Source organism: Dermacentor variabilis, chromosome 11 (assembly GCF_050947875.1).
Source record: "Dermacentor variabilis isolate Ectoservices chromosome 11, ASM5094787v1, whole genome shotgun sequence".
Taxonomy (NCBI): Eukaryota; Metazoa; Arthropoda; class Arachnida; order Ixodida; family Ixodidae; genus Dermacentor; species Dermacentor variabilis.
The window spans coordinates 126,313,901-126,332,154 of NC_134578.1; the positions used below are offsets into that span (position 1 = coordinate 126,313,901).

Sequence of the window (18,254 nt, forward strand, 5' to 3'; positions counted from 1 at the left end):
GGCAGCCTAAATCTAAGTCACATGGAATCGAAAAATATACAGCGGCGGGTGTAACACTTAAATTTGCTATCTCGCGAACATGAGCGAAAACTTCAATTTGAAAAGGTTTGCTAGAAAGGAAAACTCACGGCCATAACGCTGCTGCCCATCGCCAGTTGGGTGAATAAAAAAAATCTGCACGATCAATAGACACTTCGTCGATACTTGAAGCAGATCGTTAGTGGATATCAAGAAATGTGCACTGGATAAGAGCGAAACATCGACTGACTGACGGAAGTGAGGCTCACAGTATAAGTTTTCTCTATCTGTACCGATAATGCAGCACGTATTGTGCAATTAAATCGCCCGTAATGCGCAGAAATTACCGCACTCGATTGAAGTCACCATCGCAGCGACGCGCTATTTATTTCAGGACCACGAAAAACAAGGTATTCACCTAAGTACAGCGGCGGTTTACCTGTCGGCAAGCCCCTAACTCCCATATGACGAATGCAAATGTCACGGAGTCCAAGCCCACTACTGCTCAAGTCAAACTGCGCTCGCACGAATATCGCGCACGTTACACGCTATCGACACGCACAAAAGCGCGCCAAGCGTGCGCAGAACGCCTTGCAGCCGACACGACGGCAATGGCTAATCTACGTTCGACAGTAGCTCTTTCAAAAAAGTAAAAACAAGCAACAATGTGACGTCACATCCTGCGAAAAAAAGTTGTTCCCCTTTCTCACCTTCTCTCAGCTCACGCATGCGCAGCGGTCACGGAGCCCTCGGGGGCGATGTTCAGGTGCCATTTTTGAACATTTTGAACATTTGAACATTTTGCTCTAGAAGGGCATGACAGTGCCCGCTCTTTCATTTCTCCAATCGCTCGCAAACACATTGCATTGCCAGTCTACAGCGGCAATACAAAGTGACGTTTCACCATGCACGTCGAAGTTTATTACCAGTACCGCGCCAGCGTCGACTGGCCGTCGAAACGACGAGCTCAGCAGCGCATGCGCAAGGGCCGACACCACCCCAACCGAGCTTCCCTGCTTATGGGAGAGAGCAAGTGCTCGTGAACACGGGCGCGTCTGAGTATCTGGATTTTAAAAAAAAATTACCGACGATTACGTTACTTCCTAATGCGAAATGTGAGCGCAGCAAATAAGCTGTTTCACCTTTTGGATAGATTGAGGCAAAGAAATCGAGCAACACATGTATGCGCTATCACATAATTTTTTTTTTATTTTTCACACGTATTCCTTTAACAAAGACTCCACTAACAGTTCTTGACAGTCATGAAGGAAGCTTTGTGGTCGGAGAAATAGACTGATATATGTTCGACTTGGTACACCAATGCTTGATTCTCAAAGACGAGATCTATACAAGTGCCTCGCGAGGTTGTCACAGCCGTGGGGGAAGCAGAGGCTAAGCGCCGCCGCCGAGAAGACCCTGCCGTTCGCGCCACCGAAGCGGAGGCTCATCGCCGCCGTCGAGAGCAACCAGCAGTAAGCGAGGCTGAAGCAGAAGCTCATCGCCGCCGCCGAGAAGACCCTGCAGTTCGCGCTGCCGAAGCGGAGGCTCATCGCCGCCGTCGAGAGCAACCAGCAGTAAGCGGAAGCGGAGGGGGGCGGCGTGTACACCCAGCGGCAAACGATGGGGGCAGAAGCGCGCGCAGCAAGCGGACAACACGATAAAGGGAGGAGGGAAGAGATAGCAGCGACTGACTGATGCCGCTGACGGCGATAGTGAGTCAACCCCAGCTATCCGCCACACAAGAACAGGGGGGGGGGTACCCTTTCCTCCTCTTTCTGCATGGCGGCGACGGTGTTCTATGCAGTCACGTTATCTTGACTCTCGAGCGGCGTCAGCGGCATCCAGCGGTATCAGTCGGTCGCTGCTAGCGCTGGGGGGATGAAAGGGGGGCGGAGCTGGTTACGAGGCCGACGACGACGACGACGACGACGACGACGCGAAACCCAGGAACGGACGCCAAAGAGCTGCGCTCTAAAACAAAAAAGTGTGCCCGAGACATTGACAAAGACAAGTGGTCGCGGTCGCTCTGAATCTTATCGTATTATAGAAAAGGTGGGATGGCGGCGCTTCCTCGAGGGTCAAAACGTACAATCGTCGAACTAGCGCTCCCGGCGTCAAGTGGAGTGCATCCTTCTTGGAACGGTTTGCAATTGACTGCTTGAATGTGCCGACCACGCGTCACGGGTCGCGTATAGAGCCAACCCTTGCCAAGAACGCGTCTAGCGTAGCAGCAGAACCGATCGCGCTTGCGATAACCCATCGTTGGTAGCGTAAAAAAAGAAACACACCCACACGCCGTTTGTAGCAATAACCGCACACACCAATTTGGTTTTAAATGTAGCTTCGCAGGTCACAGTAAAAGGGCACTGGAACTTTCTCATAACGCACACCGCTGTAGTCCACAAAGAACAAAGCGCACAAAATAGATCTGATACAGCCGCACTGATTTATTTCGTGTTTTCACTATATCATAACTTTCGTGTGCATGCCACGCAGGCCAGGAGTAAAAGGCAAGAAAAAAAAATGATACGCGATCCTAAGCTTTGACTTGGCTGCTGTGGCACTCGCATTTATGTTCTCTAGGCGAACGCAATGCACAAACTGAACTCGAATTTCCAATAATGGAAATTCGTATTTGGCGACTTGGTTGTATTTCTGGCTATTTGCGTTTTTCGCCCGTGCATGCGCTTCACTGCGCTACTCTTTGCCCCTTCAACGCGGCTTCACTGCCCTGCGTGAGTGGTCTGCGTTAAGCCGAACCTACAGGCAAAAAGCCTGGGCGCCGCCATCTTGTTGAGAGCGGCGCCGGGGACACAATCGCGCCTAGCACATAGTTTCCCCCCAAAACTGAAAAAAAAGTAGCCTTACTTAAAAGAGAAAGATGCCACGAGTGCCCCAACGGAAAGCTTTAAGGATTACCGAAGGGAAATTTAGGGCGATGCAACAAGCTTTGGCAAGAAGGATGATGGGTGTAGCGTCACGAGGTATAGGAATAGAGCTGATTGAGGGGTGGAGCGAACAAACGCGAGTTAATGACACCTTAGTTTAAAGCATGAAAAATAAATGTGCATGCAATGTGGGGGGAAGATGGTCATTAAGGGTTATGGACTCAATTCCAAGAGATGGGAAGCGTAGCAGGGGGTGGCAGTAAGTTGGGAGGGCAGATTAGATTAGGAAATGTGCAGGGACTACATGGCGACAATTAGCACGTGACCGGGGTACTTGGAGAATTATGGGAGAGGCCTTTGCCCTGCAGTGGGCGTAGCCAGGAGGATGATGATGAAAAGGTAGCAACAGGTCTTCATAACATGCAGGTAGGAAAGCTGGGGCACCTTTCAACCCTTGAATATATTTCGCAAGACTTGGCCACACGACAAGTTTGTTTTCGAGGCGCTCGCTCCCACTGCTGCGAAAATGTGCACACAAAGGCTGCACAGTAGTTGCCAGAAATCGGGCACTCTATTTTTCTTTCATAGGGAATCTTTCTTCCACTAGGGCAGCGGATTTTGGCAGGGCGAGCTTGCGTTGGCGCTGTGGTTTACGGATCCAAGCAATAGTGAACTCTAAACTCCAGTGTTGGCTTTGAGCGGGATTCACATTGTTTGCCAAACCCAGGGCTAATCATACACCCCCTCCCCCCTCCCCGTCCTATAGTGGCTCATTACAGCAGACAGAAACATCGGATAAATAACAATTCTATTTCTTAGACATATAATTTGCCGATTCTCCCTCCTGGTTCTTTTTTTTGCTGTCATTTATTTTTCTCGAAGGCCGTAATTAGAAATTTGCTGGTGCGGCTGTCCCATTTGCGCGGCAATAATTGCGACGCTACACACAGGTGGAGTGACCGTTTAATTACTCTCGTGGTCCGCGAACTGGCATCGTTGCGTATGGTATAGGAATGGTGCGTGTGAAGTCAGTGCTCGCTTCGAGCTTTTGTTCTTCATTTTGATTGAATGAAGTCTCACCTAAGTGAGCGGGGGCCGATCCCGGAGGTAGTGCAATACCGGGCCGACCTGCGGCGGAGGTGAAGCAGGCTTCAAGCACTCCGCTAACTTCCAAAAATAGGTTTAATATCGTGGGTCCATATAAAACCCGTATCAGATGTTAAGCTGATAAGAACAGATACTACACAAAGGGAATTTATTGGACAGATCGTACTGAAGCACAGGAGTACAAAACCACCAAGTGTACATGTACCTTATACATTTGCTAGTTCCTGCATGTGTAGGCAAGCAAGTTCATATGTCATGTTGGGTGTTTACGAGAACAAGCGTCTTATTTTAGGTACACAACTCCATACAATTCCTATACAGATCTATACATCTTTATACAATTGCTATACAGGTCCTCTATACAATTTTTTATACAAACTTTACAATCACATCCAGCATATATGTCCGACAGTCTATAGCGTTTAGGAGTATCGACCCCTAATAGGGGACAATCGGGTAGTGAAGCGTGCCATTTTTACATAAAAGAATCGAGTGTGCCATCTTCGGAGGAAGGCTTGCTCTCCGCTGACTTCCAAATCCTCTGCGAAAGTTTTCCACACTAAAAACCTTATTCTTTGCATCGCAGGGTAGGCTGCTCTAACTGGGCGCCTACGGGCTTCTGCTAGACTTCGTCTTTTCCAGATTATAAACATTGTGCTAATCAGTATTGGGTGTTCGAATGGTCCGTATTTTTTCCTTGGTGTTTTAAGGCCATCTATTTTAAATGTGCGCTTAACCAGTTTCCAGGTTATCTTAGCTGGTGGACATTGAAATAAAGCATGCTGAATCGATTCCTTTGCGCTACAGTTCGCGCAAGCTGCACTCGGAACAATACCCATTTTATGGAGCCGCTCACGTGTCGGCAGAACCTGCCATCTGCGTTTCCAGTCGAACTCTAGAATTTCGTGCGGTAACCAAGAACGGGACCAATCGCGCCATATGTTATCCGATGTCTTCTGAATTTCATCCGGGCTTAACTGTCTATATGTTATGTTTTGAATAATGCTGGAAACCTTATCCTGGACAATCTTTGTGTTGGGGCATTCTGCTAGGATCATCTTTTGGGTGCTGTGAGCGGTTCTATAATATGGCTACGGATTTTGGGCCAGTGGGCCGGATTCTCGTTTACCTGTAAGTGCTATGTGACATGTGCTGGCCAGATATGCCAATAAGTTTTTTCCCATGTATTCGGGGATCATGCATAGGGACATGACAGTTTTATGCCAGGATCCTGCCGATATTCATTATGTGTGGTAATCCAAGTCCTCCTGATTTTAGCTGGAATTGCAGCAGATGCCTTTTCAATGACGGAGGTTTGCTATTCCAGAGAAAGGCCGTTATTAGTTTGTTAAGTTGGGTGCCAATTTTTCTGGGCATAGCGCCAATTCTAGCTACATAGTTCGCATAAGCACACACAGTCGTTTTGATTGCTAGAGCTTTTAGTCGAAACGATAGGCATCTATGGTTAAGGGAGGCAATTGCGGCATTGGATCTTTGGACCGCTAGTTGCCATGAGGCGTCCGCTACTCCCTTGCTAGTAAATATAATTCCTAGTACTTTCACTCAGTTAACTATGGGAATGTTTGGTACGGAACTGGGGGGAAAAGAGCCGAATAGAGGCGCTTTACTTTTCTCTTCGTTGATATGGGCGCCAGATAATGCAGAATACTTAGCAAAGATGTCTTGGAATGTTCGAAGCCTCAGATCATCTCTAAGGAACAAAGAAATGTCGTCAGCATACGCACTGACTCTAATTTCCTCTTGGCCAGTCATAAGAAAGCCTCGAATTAGTTTTGCTGTAATTATGTTTCTTAGTAACGGATCCAGCGAAAGGATAAAAAGGGAAGGGCTAAGCGGGAAACCTTGCCGGACCCCTCTACGAACAGGAAAACTAGATGTAATTGTTCCGTTCACTAAAATTTCACTAGTGATATTTTCGTAGAGGAGCCTAATGCTGCGTATGAAGTTGGGGGGTAGTTCCAGTAATTCTAGGATTAAAAAGATGTACTTATGTCTGACTCGGTCGAAAGCTTTTTCTTGATCTACTGATATGTACACTCCACGCACTTCCTTAATCTGGGCATATTCGAACACATCACGGGTGATCATGAGATTCGTGTAAATAGATCGTCCCGGTACTGCGCAAGATTGATATGGGGAGATTATCGAAGGCAGCAATTTGGCAAGTCGTATTTGCAGTAATGTAGCAACTAGCTTATAATCTGTGTTTAGCAATGTTATCGGACGCCATGATTTAATGTATGTCGGGGGAGCTCCTTCCTTCAGCATAAGTGTAATGCGTCCTCTGCTGAAGGAGGCAGGCTTCTTCCCCTCCTCGATCACCATTTTAACCATTTGGAGTAACGTATCCCCAAGTGCTTCAAAGAAACTCTTATAAAAATTGGTTGTTATTCCATCACAGCCGGGCGCTGTTCCTGTACTCATGACGTTCAGTGCATGTTTGACTGAGTCTAGGGTTATGTCTTCTGTAATACACAAGAGGTCTTCTTCGTCAAGGGGTGATATGTCACGACACAGTTCACGGATTCTTGATGTGATATCTGGAGGTTCACTGATATCGTCGGTGCCAAAGAGGTCCAAGTGATCACGAATGCCTGACTCGATTTCGGATGGGTCAGTCGTGAGTGATCCGTCTGGTAGTCTAATTTCTGAGACGCGCACCTTTGCATTACCAATAACGGAGATGCCGGTGCCCTTAATGCTCATATGTTCCTGGTCTTCACCCTCAAGAATGAATCTTTTCTTTACCAGTCGGTCATGTTTTGTCTCCAAAATTTCTAGGTACTCCTTGGTAAAGCACGTTAATGTATCTGCCCATTTAACTATTTGCATTCGGCGGGTTAGTTCGTTTAGTTGTTTAGTAATTCTTCCATGTCTCGCCTTCTCCTTATCCTGTAGGATTTTTTTACAAACTTCTTTCAAGGAGTCCCAAATTGACGGGGACATCATTGAGAGGTTTTGGACGCTTGCTGTAACTGCGGTATTGATGTTTTCGATACAGTCGACATCTTGAAGGACTGCGGGATCTAAACGCCATCTATCCTGTGTCTGGTTGCGACCGGCACTACCTCTTAACGTTACAACTACCGGGCAATGATCGGTTTTGCGCTTGAGAGTGACAGGGAGGGATATAATCTTGCGCCTAAGTAGCGTGGGTAGTAACGAGTCAGGTAAATATACCCGGTCGATGCTACTTTCAGTGCGGTAACCGAATCTCGTGGCTTCAAAGCGGTCATGGTGGAGAGAGGTCCAAGCATCTGACAGTAGGAGATGTCGAAGTATGTTAATGAGCTCCCTGGCATTATAGGTCGAGCCACCCTGCCCTGGGCCTATGATGCCCCTATTTGAATCCACGACACAGTTGAAATCTCCACGTAAGACGTGACGGATTGGTTCTAGAAGCAATGGATGTAAGTCTTTGAAGAATTGATTGGTTAAGGATCTAGTAACTGGCGCGTAAATGTTAACAAATCGCATTTTCCTTCCGTCTATGTACATGTGAGTGATAAGTGTGCGTCCACTCGCCCCAAATGTGCAATGCGCTTTTTCCCGGAATTTTCTGGTGAGGAAGATGGTGCCCACTCCACATGATTTCGCGTTTGTCAATGAGAAGTAAGCACAGCCATTTTGCTCCCGTTGAAATGAGGCCACCTCAAGTGGGGTGCGAAAGTTTGTCTCCTGTAGGAAGAGAACATCGACACCAAGTTCTCTTGCCAATTCGAGACATAACTTTGTTTCTGCCTGTCCCTGAATCCTCTAACGTTAAAGGTGGCAAATCTGAAGACGCTCATTAGAACCTGGCCTGATAATATAAGTGCAACTGGAGCGAGAGGACACACACTCAGTACAAGTCGTGGAAAGTGCAACGATAACCATGACTATTGGTTGTTAGACCTATGAGCAAATTGTGAGGGGCGGGGAGTTCCGTAGAAGAATTATTCCTGCATGTCGCCATCACTGAGTGATGATCTCTCATGCAGTTTGGGTGAGTGTTTACGGGCCTTTTTTGCTTTCATGCGGCGGACTGCGCCGCTATCACTGCTGATCTCATCCTTAGGCCTTCGTATTTGGGTGGAGGCGTCATGGTCATTAGGCAATGTGCTATTTCTATCCGGGCTATGCTTTCCCTCTTTGTTTCGTCTATGTGAACGAGATCTGTGCCTCGGCTTATTCATTTTACTTCGATCCTCAGGTGGTGTTTTCAAGGATCCCGAATGATCCTCCGAGCACGTGGAGGGTTTATCCATCCCTTCTTCAGGTATGGCATAGCGCACACTAGTCACTATCGGTCTTGAATCAGCCGTGAACACAGATTGGTTAAGTGAGTCATTGTTATGTCGTTGCACTTGCTCGACACAATGCTCAGCTTGGGATACTTGTGGTGTGTCCGGCTTAGTCTGATTAAGGTCCGAACTCTCGTGCGGCTCAGTCTCGGAGCAGGCTGCTTCAGAAGCGGCCTCCACAGACACAGAGCTTGCAGAGGGTTCAGTCGCCGAAGAGACTGAGCGAGAGGTTGTTGACTCTTTCGTGAGAAAACCACCACTATGGTATGGCACGACTCACTATCCGACGGGGAGGCAAGTGGGGACGAGCGCTGAGCAAGCGGTTTAAGAACCTGTACGTTAGATTTAGTGGCCGTCACCTTCGGTAGTGGGGATGGCCTCATGGAAACTGAGCTGGCAGTAGGTGGGCCGCGGACGGTGGCTACATATGGCTTTTTCCGAAAACAATCTCTTGTGCCATGGCTCCCGCCACACCGCTTGCACTCCTCTTCGCATCCCTCTGTCTCATGGCCGAGCAGGCCGCAACGTTTGCAATAGGGTGAAGTGCAAGCCGTGGCCATGTGGCCATCATCTCCACATCTTGCACAAACCCTCCTCATACCGCGGTATTCCATCATGACTTTATTCCCTGTATTGTCATGAAGTTGGGCACTGGTCTGCTTATTTCAATGTGGACAACCCGCACACCATTCAACTTGTTCTGTCTATTGGCCACAGCCGCATGGGACACGCCCTTTACTTTGCCAAACTGTTGTAAGGCAGAGAGGAGCGCGTCATCGGCTAGGTACAATGGGAATCTGTACACGTTCACGAAAGTTAAGGGGGGGCCAACAGCATCGACTGGGACTTTAAAATTTTTAACAGAAAACCCCTCAGCTACAATGAGCTTTGTGGCCTGCTCCGCGTTTCTGGTGCAAACTAGAAATTTGGAGCCACCCATATGTTGTAGCCCCAGGACACTATCTTCTCCAGCCTTTAGCTCGACTGCGTCAATCAAATCATATATGGAGACGTCTCCATCCGGAGCATTAAACAAGAAACAGTTTTCCCTCAAGGGGATCTCACGGAGTGTCTCTGAGTCTGATGCCATTCTCCCAGGGCCGCCGGTTGCAGCTCCACCCGGGGTAGGCTCACTGGTAGTGCAGACTGGTGGGGTCGAGGTTCAGCAGGAACTGCTGGTGCCTCAGTTGACCTCGGTGCTTGCAGAGGGCCGCGAAGAGGTCCTTGCAGGTGCCGGGATCATCGGTAGTCCGCCGGGTCGCTGATGGTCGCCCAGCAGCAACCCAAGGAAGACCGGCTCCAAACCAGTGGAGCCCAGGGACAGCTCAAGCAGTACGAACCTGGAGGTGGTGCTACCGAGAGCCAGGGCCAGATCCAGGTGGGCCGGTCCTGGAGGTAGCGCTACCAGGGGCCAGGGCCAGATCCGGGAGGGCCGGTCCTACAGAGTTTTTTATTATGCTAGTTACAATACATCAAAAATATGTGTTAAGGAACCAAGGAAGTAACGGATAAAAGGTGCATAATCTAAACAGGCAAACAAATGACTAAAAAAAACTAGTTAGTGGTGTTAGTAATAAAAGGCTAAAACTGCAAAAGTGTAAAACATGGCAAAAAACGCTTCTCTAAAAACATAAGATCATTAAGATGTGCCTATATGGGCTCTAAAAATCTTTGTAGAGGCGCTGATGGTGTCGCTGATGCACCGGCGTTTGAGTGTCCGTAGGTATGACCTACTGCACAGCCTGCGCATCACGCGATCGTTCCCCTGATCCCAGGTGCCAAGGCAGCCGACGACCACCGCGTCCACCGTCACGCGTTGGAACCGCCGGAGGAGATGACGCTGTACAGAGGCGTACTCCTCCTCCTTAGCCTTCCGGGCGTCCTGGAACACCTGCAGCCTGTTCTCGAAAGGGCAGCAGACGTCCAGGATCAGTGCCTCCTTTCCACGGGCCAGTACCAGGTCGGGCTTGAGTGATGTAGTGCCCACGACCTGGTTCTCTGCGATGACTGTAAACCTGCCCAAGGCAGGTTTACAGTGATCTCGTCATCTTTACAGTCATAAGGCCATTCTCGCGACAATGGTGTTGTGACGCTCCGTCATGGCCCGGCTCTGCCGCATGCAATGGCAAAGTACATGCGGCAGTGTCTCCTCCCCGTACCCACAGCGCCTATATCTTTTGTCGGCTGCGGGTGCGCAGAGTCTTGTGGCATTGAGGGGGAGGAGATTTAGTTGGGCTCGATGCACGAAGCGCCGGTCGATGAAGCGGGTGTAGCGGCCGGACCTCATGAAGTGGCAATTTGCCGGGTCGGCCGCCACACACACCATCGCCTTGCCTTGGTTTGGTTTGTCATGTTTGGTGCCATGTCATACACTGTGATCTTAGCCAAAAGGCCGAGAAGCGATGTCCTTCACTTCACTCCATTGTAATACTGCCTTGTGGGCGCCCTGCCGACATTGGTAACCTCAGCAACAGCGTGGGCAATCTTATAAAATTCAGCCTGTATAGAGACTCTATGCTCTCTATCTCACGAATGAACTCGCGACGCCTCAGTCTTTCGCTGTTAACGAAACGCTGTCGCGTAGAAACGAGACCCGAGTGCAAGCTTGTTTGTAAGGCCAAACCAACGACGGCAGCCTCGTAGGAAACTGAGCAGGCGAGCGGAATACACGCGCAAGGGGAATGCTTACTTCCGTCTGAATGCGACCGCTCAAGGTGGCCTTCTTTGAGGCCTTCGTTTCAAGCCCGTGCGCAAGTGTAATATACCACGCGCATTTCCTTCATTTCTTTTTATTTACCGCAAGGCCCACTGAAAATTTTGATACTGCACCGGCCGGGACGGATCGCATCGTGTCGAATCCACTGGTAGAATTAGGTAGCATGCCCCATGTACGAAGACGAGCAACATAGAAGTGAATGATAAAATAAATCTAGAAAAGACTGCGCACTCCTTCCAACCGGAAGCAGAGGTTGGAGAAGAATCGCCTTGTGAAGCACAGGTATTCTATATTTAAAAAAAAGTGCTACCTCATCACCTTTACCACCACTACCGCGCACGCGTGTGTGTGTATATGTACACACACACACACACACACACACACACACACACACACACACACACACACACACATATATATATATATATATATATATATATATATATATATATATATATATATATATATATGTATATATACATACATATATATAGAACTTGAGTGGTGCTACAAGGTAAACAGAACAAGTATTTAATTTCGACAGTTTCGATCGGTGGACCGATCTTCATCAAGGTTTACAAAAAAAAAATTTTTTTTTTTTGTAAACCCTGTTGAAGATCGGTCCACCGATCGAAACTGTCGAAATTAAATACTTGTTCTGTTTACCTTGTAGCACCACTCAAGTTCTTTACGTTTGAAAGGTAGCCTGAAGAATCCCTCTTTGCCTACTAATACATATATATATATACATGTATACACGCACACATGCTAGCATAGCTTAAACGCAGCGGGAAAGCTCAGCCTTGCACAAGAAGAAAGGACCACCCCTTTCGGACTCCCCATTTGAAACATTTAAGTGAGAAACGTGAGTACAGCCTGGTCGTTCGAAACTGGCGCGAAAATGCATTGGCGCCATCTGTGTACGGAACTAGGAAAACCTACGGACTTCGCCATACAGAAAGAAAGGTAGATGGCGCGAGCGAACGAGAGCCAGTGAGTAATGGCAGAAACGTCTTGGGAAGAGAAAAAAAAAACACGCAAAGGTTGTTGGCTTGTGGTAGCATTCTATTTTACAGCGAGTAAAGAGCATAGCAGCTTCTACAAGAGCAGCTAAAAAAGAAGAAGAACTTGAGAGAGGGAGACAAAGAGGCGTGTTTCTTTCGAATGCAGAGCATGCAGCACACACTATCAAGTGCCTAAGAGACGGGGAAAGCAGATGGCGCGAAGGTGTATGTCCTCAAAGCATGAAAGCAATTTGTAAACTAGAAGGCGTGCCGAAGTCAACCTACTCTCATCAGGTTGCTCCCGCCTCCAATTGCATTTAAATTAAAATTACAGTCGCCTCAAAGGCAGAGAGACAGAGAGAGAGAAAATAAATACACCGGCTTCGTGCAGCTGCACCCGTTCAAATTTTACAGCAAGAGCACTCCCGAAAGCGCAAAGCCCGCTGCTGCCTGGGCGGAATGCGCTCGCTTCAGTAAATTGCCGTGCTTGCCTCGGCAACCCAGAGGTGTCGCGCGGCAGACTGCTGCTTTGTAGCACACCGGGAACCGTGCAGACGTCGCCGATCGCCTCGACATCGCTGCGAGCGCTCGAAGAGAGAAAGTCCGAAACCACGCCCGCCGGGGCAGCGGGAGCTCGATACCCTTCACGAAACGTCTGCGTATACACCGCCGCACGGCCACGACGGAATCGCTGGCATCCTGCACGCAGCTGCATTGTGTCGCGCCGGGAATCGAGGAAACACCACGCAGACGTCGGCGTCGGCCCCGACATGGCTTCGAGCGCTCGGAGAGACAAAGTCCGAAACGACGTCAGCCGGGGCGTCGAGCACGCCGCCCGCGCTGGTCGCACTCGTGCTCGGAAATCGCGAAGGGGACCGCGCTAGCGTGCCTTGAATCGGTGAGCGGCGGTACCGCGGCGATCGCGAGAGCTCGTATCAGCCGCGCCAAAGCGAAATATTGGTGCTCGGCTCGGCGCAGTACGCCGCCTCATCGCTCGAATACAGCCCCATGAAGGTCTGGCCACTTATCGCTGCCATTATAAGGGGCCATACGGTCCCGGCCGACATTGTACCGCAGTGCGATTTTCGGCTTGCGCGTCTTCCTAGTTGTTTCCGCGCACTGCTCCGGAGTCGAGAATCGTGCCCACGCACGGCTACGCGAGCGCTCGAAGCGAGAGAAGTCCGAAACCACGTGAGCAGGGCCGTCGGGAGCTCGACGCCTTTCCCGCAACTTTGGCGTACAAGCCGGCGCACGGCCACTACTGAGTCGGCGTCACCGTGCAGAGGGCTGCACTATAGCACGCCGGGAACCGGGAGAGAACCGGGCGGGCGTCGTCGTTGGCCGCGACGCTGGCGCGAGCGCTCGAAGAGACAAAGTCCGAAACGACGTCAGCCCGGGCGTCGAGTGCACCGCCCGTGCTGGTCGCACTCGTGCTCGGAAATGGCGAAGGGTCCGGGCTAGCTTTCCTCGAATCGATCGGCCGGGGGCCGCCCCGTAAGGGGACCGAAAGGCGATCGTTCAGGAAACCGCACTGGCCATTCGCGAGAAATTGCCGTTTGCGCATTCGAAGGACGCGCTGCGCTTTCACGACGTAAGCTTTCAATCTTGCTCGCGGCGTTACGAGGCGGCACGATTTCCGCCAAACGCTCGTCGAAAGTGGCACGAGTACGGCCCCATGGAGGTTTGGGTACTTATCGCTGCTATTATATGGGGGTCCCAGAGAGCAGTCGCCCCCAAAGCGACCTGGGTGTTTGATGTGCGGCGGGCTTCGTGCCCGTCAAGCGTGTCGCCGGTATCGCTCCCGTGGATCCCACAGCTGACGTCTGCAGCCTCATCCGCTTGATGCGTTAGGGGCTGGTTGTCGGACGACGCTTTTTCCACGATATCGAGGTGTGTTCCCCATCGTCCTCGGACAAGTCAAATACGAAAGCGCCGAAGGCGCGGGCGTGACCCGTCGCCTGGCGGCTTTGCCGTCTCGGCTACGTTGCAAGTGTCAGTCGGTCCACCAGTGCTGCGGGCTCGAAAGAAACCGCAAGCCGGGATCGAGTTGACACAACCAGTCTATCGAGAATGTTGCGTGCTTCTTGCCGCGTGGCGATACCCGGCCCTGCGGGGAGGGCGCCGTAGCGAGCTCGAACGCCGTCGTCTCCAACTGTGCAAAGTGCTACACTTTGTGAGAACGAAGCGTGTTCGGACGCCTGAAGGTGGCCTCGGCATCGCAAAAACGGCGTCCGGCCTTCTTGAAAGGCTGGACGCGCAGTTGAACGATTACGTGGTTGATCCTGCCAGTAATCATATGCTTGTCTCAAAGATTAAGCCATGCATGTCTAAGTACATGCCAAAATAAGGTGAAACCGCGAATGGCTCATTAAATCAGTTATGGTTCCTTAGATCGTTTCTTACTACTTGGATAACTGTGGCAATTCTAGAGCTAATACATTCAGTGAGCCTGAAGCCCTTTGGGCGACGGGTGCTTTTATTAGACCAAGATCGATCGGGTTTCGGCCCGTATTGTGTGGTGACTCTGGGTAACTTTGTGCTGATCGCATGGCCACGAGCCGGCGACGTTTCTTTCAAGTGTCTGCCTTATCAACTTTCGATGGTATGTTACTTGCTTACCATGGTTGTTACGGGTAACGGAGAATCAGGGTTCGATTCCGGAGAGGGAGCCTGAGAAACGGCTACCACATCCAAGGAAGGCAGCAGGCGCGCAAATTACCCACTCCCGGCACGGGGAGTTAGTGACGAAAAATAACAATACGGGACTCTTTTGAGGCCCCGTAATTGAAATGAGTACACTCTAAATCCTTTAACGAGGATCAATTGGAGGGCAAGTTGGGTGCCAGCAGCCGCTGTAATTCCAGCTCCAACAGCGTATGCTAAAGCTGCTGCGGTTAAAAAGCTCGTAGTTGGATCTCAGTTCCAGACGTGTAGTGCATCTACCCGATGCGACGGCTCGGAATGAACATCATGCCGGTCCTTTCTAGGTGCACTTCATTGTGTGCCCCGAGAAGGCCGGGGCTTTTACTTTGAAAAAATTAGAGTGCTCAACGCAGGCGGGTAGCCTGAATAAACTTGCATGGAATAATAGAACAAGACCTCGTTTCTGTTCTGTTGGTTTTTGGAATACGAGGTAATGATTAAGAGGGACAGACGGGGGCATTCGTATTGCGGCGCTAGAGGTGAAATTCTTGGACCGTCGCAAGACGAACTACTGCGAAAGCATTTGCCAAGAATGTTTTCTTTGATCAAGAACGAAAGCCAGAGGTTCGAAGGCGATCAGATACCGCCCTAGTTCTGACCATAAACGATGCCAACCACCGATCCGCCTGAGTTACTCAAATGACTCGGCGGGCAGCTTCCGGGAAACCAAAGTGTTTGGGTTCCGGGGGAAGTATGGTTGCAAAGCTGAAACTTAAAGGAATTGACGGAAGGGCACCACCAGCAGTGGAGCCTGCGGCTTAATTTGACTCAACACGGGAAAACTTACCCGGCCCGGACACTGGGAGGATTGACAGATTGAGAGCTCTTTCTTGATTCGGTGGATGGTGGTGCATGGCCGTTCTTAGTTGGTGGAGCGATTTATCTGGTTAATTCCGATAACGAACGAGACTCTAGCCTATTAAATAGGTGCGGGGTTCCCAGCACCTTACAACCTTCTTAGAGGGAAAAGCGGCTCCTAGCCGCACGAAACAGAGCAATACCAGGTCTGTGATGCCCTTAGATGTCCGGGGCCGCACGCGCGCTACACTGAAGGAAGCAGCGTGTCTTCATCCCTTTCTGAAAAGACTGGGTAACCCGTGGAACTTCTTTCGTGATTGGTATAGGGGCTTGCAATTGTTCCCCTTGAACGAGGAATTCCCAGTAAGCGCGAGTCATAAGCACGCGTTGATTACGTCCCTGCCCTTTGTACACACCGCCCGTCGCTACAACCGATTGAATGATTTAGTGAGGTCTTCGGACCGATGTCCGGCGCGGCCTTTCGGTTGCGCCGGTGTGTTGGAAAGATGACCAAACTTGATCATTTAGAGGAAGCAAAAGTCGTAACAAGGTTTCCGTAGGTGAACCTGCGGAAAAATCATTACCGGATTGTGAAGGGTGACGAGCGCCATTGTTTCAACCCCGTGTGGCTGAAGCAGCTCGCTGCGCCCGACGCTTTCCGCCGCTGGCCCCGCTTGTACGCGGGGACGGCTATGCCCGAACATGCCGGGAACTGCCTGAATTTCGCGGTGCGCCCCGTGGCAAATTTGTTGTGCCCAGTGGACGCAGGCTGCAACCTTGCACGGTTGGCTTGGCCGCGCCCGCGGGTAGAAACGGCTTAACGCACAATGGGTGGGCTTTCTGTCCGCCTCGGCGCTCTTGCGCGGAAGGGGAGTAAGACGACCCGACCTGCTGCTTTGCCCAGTACGAGGGGAACGGCGAAGCGTGCGGTCGCTCAATGAACTGACGGTCGAGAACTGCTGCCGCTTAGTACACACGGAACCGTGGTGCGAGCGCTCTCCCGTCCTCCGCGGCAAACGCTGCCGAGTCCGAAAAGGCTGGCGGCTGCCGGTCGCTTCCTGCGGCGAGTATGGAGTAACGACCCGACTTTGTTGCTGCCCAAGTACTAAAGGAACGGTCTGGCGCTCGGTCGGCCATAGAAATGGCGGTATGAGGGTGCGGCTGCCAAGTACGGAAGGAACCGTGGCCTAAAGCGCTCTCCCGTCCGCGGCAAATGCCGCCGAGCCCGACAGCGCCGGCGGCTGCCGGTCGGCTCCTGCTCGTGACGCGCGAGTTGTCGAGATCGCGGTTCAATGCGACGACGTCTGCAGGCTGTTTGCCTGCCGCCGAGGGAAAGGTGGCGTTGCTGCGAAGTACCGAAGGAAACGCGGCTTTGCTACGTCGGAAGCGTTTTGCGGCTAGAGGACTTGTGCGCTTTGGGAAGGCGCCGCACGTCGAAAGAGGAAAAGTACGGACAGACGAGGGACCGTAGTCCCGGATTCGAACGCACTTGCGGCCAAGCCCTTGCTGGCTTCGTCTTCCGCCTCAAGTAGACTTGTTGTGGCTCCGGCGCAGAGAGCCCCTCCCTGGCACTGGCCGAGTGGTTTTGGAGAGCTGCGCGAGTACGTACGCCGAAAGAGCACACGCCTAAAGGCGCTCTTCGAAACCACACACAGGGGGAGGCCACGTGCCTGAAACCCTGGTTGTACTGTACTGAATTGAACAAACTATTTTTCACGACTCTAAGCGGTGGATCACTCGGTTCTCGGGTCGATGAAGAATGCAGCCAGCTGCGAGACTTGGTGTGAATTGCAGGACACACTGAGCACTGATTCTTTGAACGCACATTGCGGCCTTGGGTCTTCCCTTGGCTTCGTCTGTCTGAGGGTCAGATCACATATCAAGAGAGCCTTCGGCACACAGGGAACGTGCGTCCGTCGACTCGTTTTGACCGCGTCGGCATCATGGACAGAACGTTGAGCGCTAATGCCACGCCCCAGCGACCTCACGAGAAGGAGACGGTGGCGAGCCGTTGTGTCAAATCTTCGAAGAGACGGAAACGAGGCATTATAATCTACTGCAGCGTGACGAGTGCGCGCCTCCAGCAAGACCGCCGCAGGATGGAGTCGGATACCTGCAGGGAAAGAGCGGTCCAAGCGCGAAGTGCCAACGTCCGTTGCCACGTAGCGCGCACGTTTGCGAGAGAGTCGGAAGCGATCGCAATTTGCGTTGTTTGCCTTCGGAGTACTTCGAGCTCCAGAGCTGGTCGCTCGTTCGTGTCACCGCAGCTGTGTGGGCACCCCTTCCGGGCTTCGTCGCAGGAATCTGCAGATTCTTGCGAGGAGCGGGGAGGAGTAGGGTGGCTCCCGAAAGCGGTTCGACGCGATAGCGCCATCTGCGAGCGAGAAGAGCACAGCACGGCGCAGAAATCGCCGCGAAACGGAAAATGTCTCCTTCGAGAGCGTTGGCCGAGCTGACGCGTTCCGTCGTAGTCCGCCGTCGGTCCAAGTGCTTCGCAGTCTCTGTCCCCTAAAGACTGGGCCACTCCAGTTGGGGCAGGGGCGACGCTACACGAGACGATGCCCCCCGCCAGGTTTTAGTCGTCCCTGCGGTGCCTGCTGAAGCGGCGCGCTGCTAATGCGATCTTTGCCTCAGTGGAGTTTGGGCTTCAGACACGGTCGATTAGCACGCAACTGCTCGTGCGCCGCACGCGTGCAGGCGGTTCACCGCCTGCCAG

The 18,254-nt window shown here is 51.3% G+C and overlaps 2 non-coding genes and 1 pseudogene across 2 annotated transcripts; 2 read left to right on the top strand and 1 right to left on the bottom strand.

The window, feature by feature from the left end:
- Nucleotides 1-3,991: 3,991 nt before the first annotated feature.
- LOC142565012 (U2 spliceosomal RNA) lies at nucleotides 3,992-4,165 on the bottom strand (annotated as a pseudogene).
- Nucleotides 4,166-14,306: 10,141 nt separating this feature from the next.
- Nucleotides 14,307-16,121, top strand: LOC142565156 (small subunit ribosomal RNA). The gene has a single exon (XR_012824839.1). It is a non-coding gene; the product is annotated as a small subunit ribosomal RNA (ribosomal RNA).
- Nucleotides 16,122-17,255: 1,134 nt separating this feature from the next.
- LOC142565193 (5.8S ribosomal RNA) lies at nucleotides 17,256-17,408 on the top strand. Its single transcript, XR_012824859.1, has one exon. It is a non-coding gene; the product is annotated as a 5.8S ribosomal RNA (ribosomal RNA).
- The last annotated feature ends 846 nt before the right edge of the window (nucleotides 17,409-18,254 follow it).